General features: G+C 38.9%; 1 non-coding gene across 1 annotated transcript; it reads right to left on the bottom strand.

Moving 5' to 3' along the window:
* Positions 1-6,889: 6,889 nt before the first annotated feature.
* LOC122060346 lies at positions 6,890-6,996 on the bottom strand. Its single transcript, XR_006134365.1, has one exon. It is a non-coding gene; the product is annotated as a small nucleolar RNA R71 (small nucleolar RNA).
* Between the last annotated feature and the right edge of the window lie 11,289 nt (positions 6,997-18,285).

Raw genomic sequence — 18,285 nt, 5'->3', positions numbered from 1 at the left:
AGGAGTTCAACAACCGTAACCCGATGCTTCCCCCCAATGATCCCCCAACATGTAAACCCCTATTGGGAAGGGTCATAGCACAAGGGTAAATCACATCCTAGCCACATGCCTCTACATGAGCATAGTATGATTACACAATGGCGCTGCATCCCATACCACGTGCCACCATGCACTCGTTTCTAAGCCAACTACGGCATCTAAAATCTAGTATGCATATCATGTCCAAATGAGATTCCTCCATCACATACATCAAGATATAATGAATATTCCATCACAACACAAAGCACAGTATATTATGTAAATGCTTATTCAAATGCGTGATATGGCATATATGATGTCTAGTCTACACACAAGTGACATGATGACATGGTTAGACTAACATATGTAAATGATACATAACATTCTGAAATTAAATCAAAGTCCACTCCCCACTTACTGATATATGTACAAGGTGCTTGTACCCGATACGAAAAAGATCCGATGTGTGGGTACGTGTATATTGAGTGTAACCTATTATAAATAGGGTCAAAATCATCATGTTTGAACACTAAAATCGGGTTTTGAATTATAGATGGGGATTACCCATCAAATTTGGACCAATTCTAACAATTCTAAAAATATAGGTGGGCCAGAGCCAAAGATCGATGGGCTATGTAGCCTGCCGATTTCAGACCGTCGGTTACTCTAGAGCCTAAAGTTTGAGTTCTGAAAACTCAGGTGGGCTAAAACCAGAAGATCGGTGGGCTCTATGTAGCCCATCGATTTTACTTCATAGTCTAAAAATTGAGTTATGGGAACTCAAGTGGGCTAAAACTAGAAGATAAGTGGGGTAAAAATACCCCCTTGTCTTTGAACGAAATCTTTCCAACATCATTCCCGACTTTCCTCCTACTTAGGAAACTTGTTTGGGGATGATCTACTGACTCAAATCATTTATCTAAGGTCCAATCATGTAGTCTCAACGTAGATCTAAGATCGAATCAAAAGAAAAGGAAGACTTTTACCTCTTCTTCAAGAACACCAATGAAACCCCAAATTTCACTTCTTTTGCTCAAGAACCTCTAAATACACTAAATATTTTTCCACACTCCTTCCAAATCCTTTAAAATCATTATACACACCTTCCATTAGACCTTAGATTTGATTATCCAAGTAGGATTAGCAAGATCCAAGTGAGTTCTTTCCCAAAAATCAAAAAGAGTGTTTAAGGATAGGGTTTTCCTAAGAATCTTTGGAATGCATGCCATACCTATCTCAAATTGAAGATCTCAGCGAATTGATCATAAATCTGGGCTCAAAACACTAAGACCCAGCTCCGGTGAAGCTCTACCGTTAACTTCCCCTTCTTCTTCCTCTTTTCCCTTCTTCTTCTTTCTCTCTCTTCTTTACTCTCCCACCGACCAACTAACATTAATGAGGGAAAAGACAAGTAATGTCTCCCCTTTTATACCTAGTCCCCCAAAATATCTTCTAAATATCAAGTGGGCTAAATCTCAGGTGGGCTATATCAAGTGGATAAATCTCAAGTGAGTATATCTCAGGTGGGCTATATCAAGTGGATATATCTCAGGTGAGCTTAAATCTCAGGTGGGCTTCAGTGGGAATAAATTCCCACATAATATTAGATTACGTTGGCACCCACAAATACAAGTACGCACCTTTACTTTTTGTATATGGCCACATGGTACATGCAAGTGCAAGGCTAGGGTGCCCGTATTACCCTTGGTACCTGCTCGATCATGTCATGCCAACCCGAGTTCAAGGTCACCCTTGCTACCATATTCTATATGGCACTTGTGTCGGTCCTCTCCGGTTCAGCCCCTATATGATCAAACCAAATCAATACAGTTAATTAGACCGGGTTTTGAAAGTAAGGTATCAAAGGCATTGTATAGCAGAAGGTGTAGAACTATTTTATATTGGGATGATGTAAGAGAACTGTGAATGCTTGGGTCGGAAATGATACAGATGACTTGTGATAAAGTTGATGTCATCCGTTAGAAAATCAAGAGGGCCCAATATCGTCAAAAGAGCTATGCGGACAACCGTAGAAAAGATATTGAATTCCAAGAGGGAGATAAGGTATTTCTGAAAATCTCCCCTACCAAGGGCTTACACAGGTTCCACAGGACAAGCAAGTTGAGTCCAAGATATGTTGGCCCGTTTGAGATCTTGAAACAGGTTGGCTCAGTAGCATATATGCTAGCCCTTCCACCATCTTTCAGCAATGTACACAATGTATTTCATGTTTCAATGTTGAAGCAATATGTACATGATCCATCACATGTGCTAACTATGGAACTAGAGTATTTAGAGGCTGATATGACTTATGAGGAGCAGTCTACTGAAATCCTGGACCGAAAGATAAAGACTCTTCGCAACAGATCCATTACTTTTGTAAAGGTGTGATGAGCCAACCATTCACTTGATGAAGCATCCTGAGAGAAAGAAAATGTCATCCAGGATAAATATCCTCATCTATTTGGACAATCAGTTGACTTCAATTTTGAGGATGAAATTTTTAAAGAGGGGGGTAGATGTAGAACCCTGCTCTTTAAACTCGGTTTATTGATCGATTGGTCCAATTTGTCATACAGTGTCTAAACCGAAATGGGTTGATGTTGGTGCCTTATGGTACATGACGACAAGGGTGACATCAAATGCCAGGTAGCTGGACAAGATTGGACCAGTACCCAAAGTGATTCACATGCCTAAGTCATGCCCTTGCACATACCATAAGGCCATGTATAAATAGGAAAGGTGCGTTATCATATTTAAATGATAAGAACTTAGTCTACAACACGTGGCGAGAGTGAGGTACATGTTAAGATTCCATTTTCCTCCAAAATACAGCAAGATTAACTTGTTTGGCTAATTGGTGGGTGTCACTAGTAGGTGCGAAACCCACCAGTGTGACCCCCCTATATGGGTAATGTGGACCCCAACATGCCCAGCTTGGGTGAGCACATGTATTTCGGCCTCCTCATCGTAATAAGGTCTTGTATGCCCGAAGATGTCGGCTACTTTGCTCGACAATGCGATTTAATGTGTTTTGGTCTATAAATGGGCAAAACCAAATGGACCTTAGAAGATATTTATTGGCCATGGTATAAATAGCACTTATACCTTTCTCTCTCTCCCATTTAAGATTTTCAGCAAAGGTTGGTGAGGGGAGTAAAGAGGAGGGAGAAAGGAGGAAGAAGAAGAAGAAGAAGAAGAAGAGTGGGAAGAAGGCTTTCCCCTTGGATTCCATAGCCACGTTTTACCTTTTCGTCGTCGGAATGGTCACCGGTGTCTTGGGATCTACATATTGAGGTAAGTAACACTATAAACCCTTGAGATGTGATGAAAACCATGCCTTTGATCTCTCTAAAGGCCAATCTGAGGATGCTCTTTTCCTCTCGGTGGATTCTGACCATGTTCCAAGCCTTACCTATGTACCAAGACAAATTCCAAGAGACGACCTCCTTCGTCTCCTACCTTCTTCTTGGGTTACGGCTTCTCGGGAAGATGCATTTGGAGTTTAGAATACGTCCAATGTGGTTGAATCTAGGGAATAATGGAACTCGAACTCACCGATGACCTTCTTCATGCTACTATATGCGTCATGACCATATCCTACGTCATTTAAAGTCCCAAATTGGACGTATTCTAAACTCCTTTTCTGTGCTAGGTTTTGAAAAACTTATCTTCCCGCTTTGGATCTTACCCGTACCTTGCGCGCATACTATTGTACAAAAATAGGTAAGTGGGGAGATGACTTTGAACTTATTTTGAGAGTGTTTTTGGCATTTTATGCATTAATAAACTACATTGACATTTCTATTGTCATTCCCATGCATATGTTTGATGTATGAATGACGCATTTAGAACTGAACATGTTGTATTTTAAATTTCTAAATGCATGTTATTTTTTTGAAAATCTTGAGAATAGATTTATCATATGATGGTTTGCCAAACATGTGTGGGATTTCTAGATTAGATGCCATAGTCAGCTTGGAAATAAATGCATTGGTACACCATGGAATGGGACATGAAAGTACTATGTAATAGTACTATCTCATATAGGAGCATGTGGTTAGGTGATGAGCACATTTATGTGTGAAATCTAGGGTAGTAAAACATGTATTTTACATATTTAGAATGGAGCTACCTTGGGTTTTACTCTCTTTTTGCAGGTTTTATATTTTCAAGACCTTAAGGACTATCGGGCGCTATATCTTCAATTTTACACGTAAAGAGGTCCTATTTCTTTCCATGGTTGCGAAGAGGACGAAATTCTGAGCAAGATGGACATGTTCAATTAAAAGTACACATTCGTTTGGTCACCCGTACAAATGATTATTCTTTTCGGGTCAGAAAAAGAATAATGGATCAGAACTGAACCAAGATGCAGAACCAGCCCGTTTGCAATTGTCCCAGAGGTACAAGGAATACTCCAAATGCCAACAAGGATCGATGGACCACATCATTAAGTGATTAAAGATTTGTTTTTGGTAACAACAACTACCTAGCGTAGTTGGTGAGCTATGGTGTACAAAATTCTCTTGCTCACCAAGAGGTCTCAAGTTCGAATCTTATAGTTGTTTTTTTTTAGAAGATTTTGTTGAAGATTTCCTGCTTTTCACTCACTTAAAGCACTAAGGGCATGGAGGGGATTTCCACATCAAATTAGAAGCAAGGAAAATCGTGGAAGCAAGAAGAGAAGAAAAAAAAAAGGAAAGAGAAAAAATGGAAGAAATAAAGATTGTCCAAATCTTCTCTCTCCTCCACTTCATCACCAAAGATTGTCCAAATATTCTCTCTCCTCCACATCATCATCCACCAAAAGATTGTCCAAATCACATAAAGCAAGAAGAAAATCGTCCCTAGGAGAGAGAAAAAGAAGAAAAATAAATTAGGAAAAAAAAAAAAGGAAAGAAAATAAGCAAAAAAATTATAGGAAATTTATTTCTCTTCTCTCTCCTCCACCTTAGCACTTTTGGTCTCAAAAGATCTCACAATCAATTGTGGGTTTCTCTCTTTTAGGAAAGAGAAATTTGTTACCCTACCTCCCCATTCCCTATAAATACAACTCATGTAAGAGGAGGAGAGACAATTCATTCTTCTTCTAGTTTTCTTTAGTTGCTCTCTCTCTCCCTCTCTCACTCTTTGGTTTTAGTTCTTCTCTATTTTTGCTTTAATCACTTTTGTAATAGTTTTTTTTATTTCAATTAATGCAAGTACTCTTTTATTTTTATTCAGTTCTTTTTATGTTTATGATTTATGCAATTGAGTTGTAATTTTTTTTAAGTTATAGTTCTAGGCTTAGATCTAGGTGACAAGATCACGAGCCGTGGAGCAATTTTTTTTTCAAGTTCAAGCATTGATTCAAGTAAGTAGGCTCTTTCAGTAGTCTTCTCTCCCCCCTCTCATTCCCTCTTCTGACTACCATTTCTTTCTTAATTTAGGATTTTTATTTTCAGTCATTACATTATTGCTATCCCTTTCCCCCAAGGTTCATGGCTAGTGTATGTGTTGGCTTTGCCCCTCCTAGCCATAGAACCATCAATTTATTACTTTTATTTTAATTGTCTCCCTTTCCCTAAAGCCAAGTAGAGAAACCCTTGTAAGAGTGACTCTCTGGTCAAGTAGGGAAGCTCATATTATGATGCATCCCTCGGGCTAAGTAGAGAAACCTACTTGTGAGTCTCTCTCTAGCTTTATCCCCTTTCTTTTACTTTATTTTTATTTTAGCATTTTTTTTCCTTTATTTATTTTTTTTAATTGCGTGGGTTGTTTATTTTTAGTTATTTATTTATTTAATTTTAATTGCGTGGCTTGCGTCTTTAAATTCTTAGATGACAAATGGTTAGGATGTTATTTTAGATACTTATGTTTAGGACGGTAATTAGAATTAGATCACAGCCATTAATCGGTTCACTTTCGCATTATTAAAAGAAATAAAAAATAAAGTGGCTGCTCTCCCTGTGTTCGACCCGTAGCTACACTGATCCGTACGCTTGCGGTTACATTTTAAATCTCAAACAAGTTTTTGGCGCCGTTGCCGGGGAGACAGTTCCATGTTATTTTTCACTTTCTTTTGGTAAATCGGAGTGCTTTGTTTTATTTTATTTTATTTTTTTTTTTTTTATTGAATTCCTGAGAAGAACAACTTGCAATAATAGTTGTATCAGTGGAGGTCGCCATACCTCACAGTATGATAAAGACAGGTTTCGCCCTGTAGCAGTACCTCAGGAATTGACCTGAGCAACCCCGGATCCCTGCCGGTAAGCTCCAAAAAAAACAAAAAACAAAAAAATCAAAAAAAAAATTCAAAAAAAAAATCATAAAAAAAAAATAAATTTTTGCTATCCATTCTTTTGTGCTTGCTTTACTTTAGTTGTGGGTAGTTTTCTGTTGCATGAGTGTTAAGTGGGTACGTAATACTAAGAATCGGTTAGAAAGAAGAGATCCAACAAGTAGTGACCCTATACGTTTGCTCTCTTTAAAACCCTTCAATATGGGAGACCAACAGCAAAACCCTTCACCTAAATCTCTGAAAGATAGGTTCTACCCTGCTAGAACAGCCCAACCTTCCTGCATAGTTCTACCACAAGCCCAGGGCAATAATTTTGAACTCAAATCTCAATACATCACTATGTTGCCCCACTTCCATGGGTTGACCTCTGAGGATGCATACCTATTTCTAAGGGAATTTGAAGAGGTATGTGTTCTAATTAAGATCCAACAGCTTTCTGATGATGCTGTTAAGCTTAGGTTTATCACTTTTGCATTGAAAGACCAAGCTAAGAAGTGGTTGTATGGGTTACCCACAAATTCCATAACCTCATGGGAACAGTTCACAGTTGTCTTCCTTAAGAAGTTTTTCCCAACTCACAAGACCAATAAGCTTAGAAGTGATATCCTTCAGTTTAGGCAAAAGCCTAGTGAGTCATTTTCCAAACTTATGGAGAGATTCAAGGATCTACTCCAAGAATGCCCTCACCATGGCCTAGACCTATGGCATTTATGTCAAATAATTTATGAGGGTATTGATTACCCAACTAAACAAATGATAGAGTCTATGTGCCCTGAGGGATTCACATCCTTTACAGATGAAGGAAAGGCATGGGAATTCTTACTTGACTTAGCTGACAAAACCCGTGAGTGGGAATCAACCCAAGAGAGTGAAAGAACCATAGGAGGGAAAAGATATTTTGTGGATGGGATGGTAGTGAAGGAAGCCCATTTGGATAGCCTAATCAAGAGGATTGAGGCTATTGTTCCTAGAGAGCCATCATCAGTCAATTTGGTTAAGATTTGTGCTTGGTGCCAATCCCCTGGACATGTCATAGAAGAATGCCCCAACACCTCTGGGGGCACTTCTAATGATAGTGTTAATGCCTTATACCAGAATAATCCATATAGTAACACCTACAATCCAGGATGGAGAAATCACCCAAATTTCTCTTGGAATCAGGGCAACCAAGCAGGACCTTCCAATTTCTATAATCAAGGTCAACCTGGACCCCAAAGGCCTCCCTTTGCACAACAATCTTTTTCTCAAAATACTTTTCCTAGGTCAAATGTAGGACCTCAGGCGAGTTTTCCTAGGGCCCCTCTCCTATCATCTTATCAGCAACCCCCTGGGTTTACCAACACTGGAGAGGCAAGTAGAATAAGTGACTTGGAAAAAAATATGGCCCTCCTCATGACAAGCCATCAAAATCTTACGAGAGAACTCACTCAAGTTGTCTCAATTATGCGTGAGAGGGAGAAAGGAACTTTACCCAGTCAACCAGAGCCTAACCCTAGGCATCATCAGCCTGTTAGTTTACAAGGACCAACTAATACACCACTGAATATAGTACAAGGTCAGACCCAACAAGGGCCCTCTAACCAATGTAATGTTGTTTATGCCCTTAGGAGTGGTAGAGAGTACCAACAGAGTGTTTCTAAATCTTCCCCATCTATTACTCCTGTTAACTCTTCTTCAGTTGAGGACACAAGTGTGCCTCTTGTTCCAGGTTCGTCTGATGAACCTAAAGATGATTTGGTTGAGGAAACCAAAAATGATTCTTCTGAACAAGGGCAAATCCCTAACAGTCCTTATGTTCATCCTATCCCATTTCCTAATCGCTTGGTACACAAAAAGAAGACTGCTTCCATGGATAAAATTTTAGAAGTCTTCAAAAAGGTAGAAGTGAACATCCCTCTTTTGGATGCCATATCCCAGATCCCCGCCTATGCAAAGGTACTGAAAGATTTGTGTACTCACAAACGTATCACTAGTGTGCCCAAAAAGGCGTTCTTGGCAGGTAACATTAGTTCCATAATTACTCAACCCATAGCAGCCAAGTAAAAGGATCCAGGGAGCCCTACCATATCTTGTGTCATAGGCAACACCTATATTGAGCATGCCTTACTTGACCTTGGCGCAAGTGTGAATCTTTTACCTTACCATGTGTACAAGCAACTAGGATTGGGAGAATTGAAAGCCACTGGAACTACTCTTCAGTTGGCAAATAGGTCTGTTAAGATTCCTAAAGGGATGGTTGAGGATGTCTTATTAAAGGTGGGGGAATTTATTTTTCCTGTTGATTTCATTGTGCTAGATACTAAGCCCTTCTCAACCAAGGATGAGATCCCAATAATTCTAGGAAGACCATTCTTGGCTACCAGTAATGCATTAATCAATTGCCGGAATGGTTTCCTAAGATTATCTTTTGGTAACCAAACTGTTGAGTTTAACATGTTTAGGATAGGCAAGCAACCACATATGGAAGAAGAGATCAATATGCTTAAGGATTTTTCTGGATTTTTCTGATGATTTAGTTACCAACTTTGATATTGATTTTGATTCAGAATTCCAAGAGTGTATGGATGAGTTGGATGATGATAGTGAAAATTTCTTTTCTGAAGTCTTGAGTCTTCACACACTTGTGGAGCCCTTAGGACCCCTTTCCAATTCCATTCCCAAACCTTCCATAGTTGAGCCCCCTAAGCTAGATCTTAAGGAGTTGCCATCTGATTTGAGATATGCTTTCCTAGGGCCTGACCAGACTCTTCCTGTAATAATTTCTTCAAATTTGACTTCTAACCAGGAAGAGGAGTTACTTAAAGTGTTAAAAGATAATAAGGAAGCCCTAGGTTGGACCATGGCTGATATCAAGGGTATAAGCCCTTCTATTGTGCAACATCATATACATCTTATAGAGGATTCCAAACCATCCACGGAACCCCAAAGAAGAGCTAACCCAGTGATGATGGAAGCTATTAAGAAAGAGATCCTAAAGTGCTTGGATCATGGAATAATTTATCCTATTTCTGACAGCCAATGGGTAAGCCCAGTTCACGTAGTGCCTAAGAAGTCTGGTGTGACTGTAGTTCCTAATGCCAATAATGAGTTGATCCCTACCCGTGTCCAAACAGGATGGCGTGTGTGCATTGACTACAGGAAGTTAAATGCGGCAACCTGGAAGGACCACTTCCCATTGCCATTCATTGACCAGATGTTAGAGAGGTTAGCTGGACATGAATACTATTGCTTTCTTGATGGATATTCCGGCTATAACCAAATCCCAATTGCTTTAGAGGACCAACATAAGACCACTTTTACATGCCCATATGGAACATTTGCTTACAGGCGTATGCCCTTTGGGCTTTGCAATGCCCCTGCTACGTTCCAACGATGCATGATGAGCATTTTTTCTGACATGGTCAAAAAATTCTTAGAAGTATTTATGGATGACTTTTCAATTCATGGGAATTCCTATTCTGAATGTCTTCATCATCTTTCCCTAGTTTTGAAAAGGTGCATATCTAAGAATTTGGTTTTGAATTGGGAGAAATGCCATTTTATGGTTAAATCTGGTATTGTTTTAGGCCATGTAATATCCAAGGAGGGAATTAAGGTAGATAGAGCCAAAGTGGATTTAATTGATAATTTACCACCTCCTCAATCTGTTAAGGATGTTCGGTCCTTTCTAGGGCATGCAGGCTTCTACAGAAGGTTTATTAAGAACTTTAGTCATTTAGCCCGACCTCTCACCTCATTACTTGCCAAAGATCAAACTTTTGAGCTTTCTAAAGAGTGCCTAGAATCCTTCAAACAACTTAAGAAGGAGTTGACCAATGCACCCATTGTTCAACCACCTATTTGGACTGAACCTTTTGAACTGATGTGTGATGCTTCAGATTTTGCCATAGGAGCAGTTTTAGGTCAAAGGATTAATAAGTTACCCACTGTCATTTACTATGCTAGTAGGACCTTAAATGATGCACAACTCAATTATACAACCACTGAAAAAGAATTTTTAACTGTTGTGTTTGCATTAGAAAAGTTTCGGTCTTACTTAGTTGGTTCACATGTGGTGGTGTATACTGATCATTCTGCCCTCAGATACCTAGTTCAGAAGAAGGATGCCAAAGCTCGTCTCATTAGGTGGGTTTTACTTTTGCAAGAGTTTGATTTAGAAATTAGGGATAAGAAAGGAGTTGAAAACCTAGTTGCAGACCATTTATCCCGGCTTCCCAATTCCTTGACTGTTGATTCTCCAGTCAACGAGAACTTTCCAGATGAACAATTATTTGCAATGTCCAGTGAACCATGGTTTGCTGACATTGTCAACTTCTTAGTTTCAGGTGTGACTCCGGATCACTGGTCCACCCAAGATAAGTATAGGTTTCATTCCCAAGTTAAGCACTTTTTCTGGGATGATCCTTATTTGTTTAAGATATGTCCGGATCAGATTATCCGACGATGTGTTCCTGATCATGAACAACATTCCATTCTCTCTTTTTGTCATGATCATGCATGTGGTGGACACTTTGGACCTAAGAAGACTGCCGCAAAGGTTCTCCAATGCGGATTTTATTGGCCCACTCTTTTTAGAGATGCTTTTGATTTTTGCAAGGCTTGCCCTGCCTGCCAGTCTTTTGGCCGTATCAATAAAAGGAAACATGATGCCTCTCAACCCTATTTTGGTAGTTGAGATCTTTGATGTATGGGGCATCGATTTTATGGGACCATTCCCTAATTCTTTTGGGAATTTGTACATACTTTTGGCCGTTGATTATGTTTCTAAATGGATAGAGGCCATACCTTGTAAAACTAATGACCACAAAGTGGTGGTCCAGTTTCTCAAAGAGAACATTTTTTCCCACTTTGGTGCACCACGTGCAATAATTAGTGATAGGGGTACTCATTTTTGTAATCGGCCTTTTGAGGCCTTAATGAAAAAGTATGGGATCACCCATAAGTTATCTACCCCTTATCACCCCCAAACTAGTGGCCAAGTGGAGGTGTCTAATAGGCAGATCAAACAAATCTTGGAGAAAACTGTTAATCCCAACCGTAAGGATTGGTCCCTTAGGCTCATTGATGCCTTGTGGGCCCATCGGACTGCATTCAAGACCGACCTTGGTCAGTCTCCCTACCGTTTGGTGTATGGAAAAGCTTGTCACTTACCAGTTGAGTTGGAGCATAAGGCCTTTTGGGCCATTAAGAAGCTTAACTTTGATTTGTCTGATGCGGGAATTCATCGTAGGCTCCAACTATCTGAGTTGGAGGAACTTAGGAATGAAGCCTATGAAAGTTCTAGAATTTACAAGGAAAAGACCAAAGCTTTCCATGATAAACACATTCTGCGTAAATCTTTTGCAATTGGTGATAAGGTCTTATTGTACAACTCTCAATTGCATCTTTTTCCTGGTAAACTTAGATCCCGATGGGATGGCCCATTTATTGTTCATAATGTATATCCCCATGGGGCTGTGGAGATTTTGAATCCAGGAACAGGGGTAATTTCGAAGGTTAATGGTCAGCGTTTGAAACCGTTCCTCGAGTTTCCTACTACTAGTAGTGAAGAGGTCATGGATCTCCATGAACCTCTTTACACTGATGACTAATTTTTAATCAGGTATGACCCCCTTGCATTGTCTTTGCTTTTAATTTTTTTTCCATGCATTGAGGACATTGCATGACTTAAGTGTGGGGGAGGGAAACCAGTTTTTTTTTTTTTCACTTTGTTTTGTTTGTTTTTCTTTTTATTTTTGAGCTTGCTAAGGATGAAGTCCTACTTTGGCTTTTGGCTAATGATCAGACCATTCGGTTGCTTGATGTATGAAAATAAAAGTTTTGATTAAGGTACCCATTTTGAACGTATAAAAACCCTGTTGAGAAGAAAGAAACAAGCATGTGTCTTGAGATGGGACTTTCTTTTGAAAAATAAGAGACCCCTGTTTTATGGTGATGGACCATATGTAAGTTTGTGGGTTCCTTGTACTTTTGATTTGGAGTTGAGACCTTCTTTTTAATTTGGCATGGGTTGACAAATGCACAATTTTAAATGAAATGAGAAATGTGGTATAAAGAAGAATAAGAGTTGATTCCTTTGGAACTAGACAGGGCATTGCGCCTCAGGAAGCGTGGTGTCTTGATCGAAATTCCTTGGGAGGAAACTTCTGAAGTAACTCTAGCATCACTGCCTTTGTGGACATATGCAAAAAGCGAAGCTACATAGTAACTTGGGTGTCTGGTGTTTGCTCCACCATGTCATTCAAGCCAAAAGTAGTGGAGTAGAATAGAGTTTATTATAAGGAAAAAAAGAGAAAAAAAATGTGCAAATGTCATTATTGTTTGGTAACATGTTTGGTCAAAAACACTCCAACGCTTTAGTCATTGGTTCCCTATTTCTTCACAAGTGGTTTTGCCTTAAGATAAGGATGTTTTGGAAGAGATGAGGTGAGTTCCAAATTAAGAAATATGCTAGTGCCTGGAATTGATAAAGGGTAATAAAAGTTCAAGTGTGGGGGTCCCTTGTAAGAGAAATTATCTTTGCTCCGGATCGATATGAGCCTTACCTTTAGCCAAAGTTGGGATTTGTTTATTCTGAATTTTGGGTGTATATTCACTGCAAACACCCACGAGACACAACTCGTCCACTAGGGGTGACCTAGGGGTTTAAAAGCTTGTTGCACATGCTAAGTGCAACCGTGATTCCTACGAAAGTGAGTTAGGTTTTTTTTATCTTTATTCTTTTTCTTTTTGTTTTGCTCGAGGACTAGCAAAGTCTAAGTGTGGGGGAATTCTGATGAGCACATTTATGTGTGAAATCTAGGGTAGTAAAACATGCATTTTACATATTTAGAATGGAGCTACCTTGGGTTTTACTCTCTTTTTGCAGGTTTTATATTTTCAAGGCCTTAAGGACTATCGGGCGCTATATCTTCAATTTTACACGTAAAGAGGTCCTATTTCTTTCCATGGTTGCGAAGAGGACGAAATTCTGAGCAAGATGGACGTGTTCAATTAAAAGTACACATTCGTTTGGTCACCCGTACAAATGATTATTCTTTTTCGGGTCAGAAAAAGAATAATGGATCAGAACTGAACCGAGATGCAGAACCAGCCCGTTTGCAATTGTCCCAGAGGTACAAGGAATACTCCAAATGCCAACAAGGATCGATGGACCACATCTTTAAGTGATTAAAGATTTGTTTTTGGTAACAACAACTACCTAGCTTAGTTGGTGAGCTATGGTGTACAAAATTCTCTTGCTCACCAAGAGGTCTCAAGTTCGAATCTTATGGTTGTTTTTTTTAGAAGATTTTGTTGAAGATTTCCTGCTTTTCACTCACTTAAAGCACTAAGGGCATGGAGGGGATTTCCACATCAAGTTAGAAGCAAGAAAAATCGTGGAAGCAAGAAGAGAAGAAAAAGAAAAAAAAAAAGAAAGGAAAGCAAAATCGTGGAAGCAAGAAGAGAAGAAAAAAAAGGAAAGAGAAAAAAAGGGGAGAACAAAAAATTGTCCAAATCTTCTCTCTCCTCCACATCGTCACCAAAGATTGTCCAAATCACACAAAGGAAGAAAAAAAAAATCGTCCCTAGGAGAGAGAAAAAAAGAAGAAAAATAAATTAGAAAAAAAAGGAAAGAAAATAAGCAAAAAGTTTTAGGAAATTTCTCAAAATTTATTTCTCTCTTCTCTCTCCTCCATCTTAGCACTTTTGGACTCAAAAGATCTCACAATCAATTGTGGGTTTCTCTCTTTTAGGAAAGAGAAAATTGTTACCCTACCTCTCCATTCCCTATAAATACAACTCATGTAAGAGGAGGAGACACAATTCATTCTTCTTCTAGTTTTTTTTTTAGTTGCTCTCTCTTTCTCTTGCTCTCTCTTTAGTTCTAGTTCTTCTCTATTTTTGCTTTAATCACTTTTGTAATAGTTTTTTTTTTATGTCAATTAATGCAAGCACTCTTTTATTTTTATTCAGCCTTTTTATGTTTATGATTTATGCAATTGAGTTGTAATTTTTTAAGTTATAGTTCTAGGCTTAGATCTAGGTGACAAGATCACGAGCCGTGGAGCAATTTTTTTTCAAGTTCAAGCATTGATTCAAGTAAGTAGGCTCCTTCAGTAGTCTTCTCTCCCCCCTCTCATTCCCTCTTCTGACTACCCTTTCTTTCTTAATTTAGGATTTTTATTTTCAGTCGTTACATTATTGCTATCCCTTTCCCCCAAGGTTCATGGCTAGTGTATGTGTTGGCTTTGCCCCTCCTAGCCATAGAACCATCAATTTATTGCTTTTATTTTAATTGTCTCCCTTTCCCTAAAGCCAAGTAGAGAAAACCTTGTAAGAGTGACTCTCTGGTCAAGTAGGGAAGCTCATATTATGATGCATCCCTTGGGCTAAGTAGAGAAACCTACTTGTGAGTCTCTCTCTAGCTTTATCCCCTTTCTTTTACTTTATTTTTATTTCAGCATTTTTTTTCCTTTATTTATTATTTTTTTTTTTAATTGCGTGGGTTGTTTATTTTTAGTTATTTATTTATTTAATTTTAATTGTGTGGCTTGTGTCTTTAAATTCTTAGATGACGAATGGTTAGGACGTTATTTTAGATACTTATATTTAGGACGGTAATTAGAATTAGATCACAACCATTAATCGGTTCACTTTCGCATTATTAAAAGAAATAAAAAATAAAGTGGCTGCTCTCCCTGTGTTCGACCCGTAGCTACACTGAACCGTACGCTTGCGGTTACATTTTAAATCTCAAACAACAGTCCTTTCCTATTAGTAGATATTGGATGAAGATCTGAGCCACCTTCAGAACGTCGATCTTCCAATACCTGAAAAACTGCTTTACTTCTTCTTCTTTCCATCCGAAGAAATCCTGAATTTCCTCTAAACAATCATCCTTCAAAGAGGGTTGGAACAAATTACCTTTGGGTGGAGATAGCATACAAACCTGAAATTCTTCAATAGTTGGGAAAATCTTTGCTAATCCAAACCGAAATACATGCAGGTTGGCATCCCAATGTTGAGGCACCTGTCAGAGCAAATGGTGATGTAGCTTCACACATCCAACCCGGCCAAGAAATGACAAATTCATGGATTCCAACAATCCCAATGCCCTTATATTTATGTCTAAGGTCCATTTCCTCAACATCTTATCCAACGAGCCAATGAGTTTTCCTAAAACCAATACAAACAATGAGATATAATGTTTTTTCAAAGCATTACACATCCAACCCGGCCAAGAAATGACAAATTCATGGATTCCAACAATCCCAATGCCCTTATATTTATGTCTAAGGTCCATTTCCTCAACATCTTATCCAACGAGCCAATGAGTTTTCCTAAAACCAATACAAACAATGAGATATAATGTTTTTTCAAAGCATTACTCATTAGCTAATGATTCAAACAAGCCTTTACCACTATTAAATCAAGCTCTTTTTTTTTTTTTTTTTTTGACCTTTGACTAATAAGGGTAGGGAATAAACTGGCCTTAATAAACTGGTGCTGGGTGGTGATTTTCTTTTAGGGGATAAAATCCTGGATAAGAGTGGACATGCCATAGGTGAATGATAGATACCTAATGGCCTTGCATGCCAAATGGCAATTCTTGGGAGATAGAATCTTGGATAAGAAGATTAGACCAATGGGTGGATGGCAACTACCTAATGGCCTTTTACGCCAAATGGCAATTCTTGGGGGACACAAACTATGATGATCTTTTAAGATTCTTTGATTATTAATCAAAGAATTGATTATTGCCTTTAGATGGTTGAGACCGCACTTGCACTTGTCAAGTTGCCTACGCATACCTCAAAAGGAATCAGGTTTGACATAGTTCAGGCTATTTGCACTTTCAGACATAATATTTCTTGAGTTGATCTATGTTAACCAGTCTGGGTATTTCTTCACCGTTATGGTCTACGAGTTTCACAGCTTTGCCTGGTAGAATTTCTTTGACAGTGAATGGGCCACTCCAGTTGAGCCTGAATTTTCCTCTTGGGTCATGAATTGGGGCTCTTTGTTCTCGAAGATCAAGTTCCCCTTCTTCTATGTGATGAGGCTTCACACTCTTGTTGAAGGCCCGAGCCATTCTCAATTGACATTTCTTCAAATTATCTATAGCTTTCATGCGCCTTTCATGAAGAAAATTGAGCTCATCATGTCTGGCCTTTACCCACTCTCCTTCAAGTAGCTAGCTGCCTATGAAGGAGTACCCTTAAGGAAGGTACTAGGATTTCCACGGGTAGAACTGCAACTCCATACACCAAAGAGAAAGGTGTTGCCCCTGTCAAGGATCGTACAGAAGTCTAGTATGCCCATAAGGCAAGGGATAACTTATCAGCCTAATCCTTGTGTGTTTTCGACATTTTTTGTAGAATGACTTTGATATTCTTGTCAGCTACTTCTACTGCCCCATTGGTCTACGACTTGTAAGTGGTAGAGCGATGCCTTCTGATACCGAACTATGTGTAGATTTTATCGATCTTGCCCCAAAAATGGGATCCCTGATCTGATATCAATTCTTGAGGTACTCCATATTGCACAATGATATTTTCTTGGCTGAATTTGGCTAGCTTAGCAGACATGAGGACCGCATAGGACTAAGCTTCTACCCACTTGGTGAAATAATCAATGGCTACCAAGATGAACTCATGGCCAATGGATGCTTTAGGGTTGACCTTTCCAATGAAATCAATACCCCAAGTGGAGATTGGCCAAGGTAAACTGAGTAAATGCAACTCTGTTGGTGGGATATGTATGATGTTAGCAAATATATGACACTTGTGGCATTTCTTGACAAAGTCCACACAATCTGCTTCTATTGTGTTCCAGTAATATCCTAGCCTGAGGATCTTCTTAAATAACATCTTGGCATTCATGTGGGGTCCATAGAGACCTTGATGAGCTTCTTCCATGATAGTTGTAGTTTGTTCCTCATCTACACATAACTGTATTCCGTCATAGGATCTCTTGTATAACAAATCCTCTTGGAGAATAAATTGGGTGGCATATCTCCTCCAAAACTTCTCTTTATCAATTGCTTCAACTGAGTACTTCCTTTCTCTGATGAAATCCACCATGTGAGTGAACCAAGACTTATCATCCACAGTGAGAGAATTTATGAAATTCTAATAAATGGGCCTACTTCTTTGTTCTACAAAAAATGGTCGGACTCTAGCTATAGGGTTGCACTCTACCATAGAAGCCAAGGTTGCAAGGGCATCAACAAACCTATTGTTATCCCTCTAGAAGTATTCGAACAAGATCTTCTTAAAGTGTTCAATCACCTTTTCTAGATGTTCTTGTTATGGCTTTAACTTTTCATCTCTAGTTTTCCACTTTCCTTTCGTCTAACAAATGATAATGGATGAATCTCCATAAACCTTGATCCTTTTCACTCCAATGGTTAAAGTAGTTTCGAGCCCTAAAGGATAAGCTTCATAATCGGTAATATTGTTGGTATAGGGGAAGTCGAGGCAAAATGATGAAGGTAAATAAAGGCCGTTAGGAGTGATTAGCAATATTTTTATGCCACATCCCTTCTGATTGGTTGCTCCATCAAAGAATAACTGCCATTCATTAACTATATCTTCTTTCTCTCCCACTATGATTCCTTAATCCGGAAAGGCATCATCCAAGGATCTTCCATCTTCTCTGGGGTGAGCAGCCAAATGATCAGCTATGGCCTGGCCCTTGATAGATTTTTGAGTAACATAGGTGATGTCAAACTTTGAGAGCAAAAGTAACCAACGGGCCATCCTTCCTGTTAAAGCTGGTTTCTTGAAGAGATATTTGATGGGATCCATCTTTGAGGATAGAAAACAATGTAGTATCATAACCTTTTTGTTACCCAAATCAACGCAGCACAAGTTCTTTCCAAAGATGTGTACCTGGTCTCATATTCCATAATCATCTTGCTGAGGTAATATAAGTCATGCTCTGCCCCATTTTCTATCTTCGCCTATGCTAGCAAAGTGCCCATAGAATATTCTCCCATG

Source organism: Macadamia integrifolia, chromosome 13 (assembly GCF_013358625.1).
Source record: "Macadamia integrifolia cultivar HAES 741 chromosome 13, SCU_Mint_v3, whole genome shotgun sequence".
Lineage (NCBI taxonomy): Eukaryota > Viridiplantae > Streptophyta > Magnoliopsida > Proteales > Proteaceae > Macadamia > Macadamia integrifolia.
The sequence above is the reverse complement of the archived record's forward strand: the minus strand, read 5'-3'. Positions and strand labels throughout refer to the sequence as shown.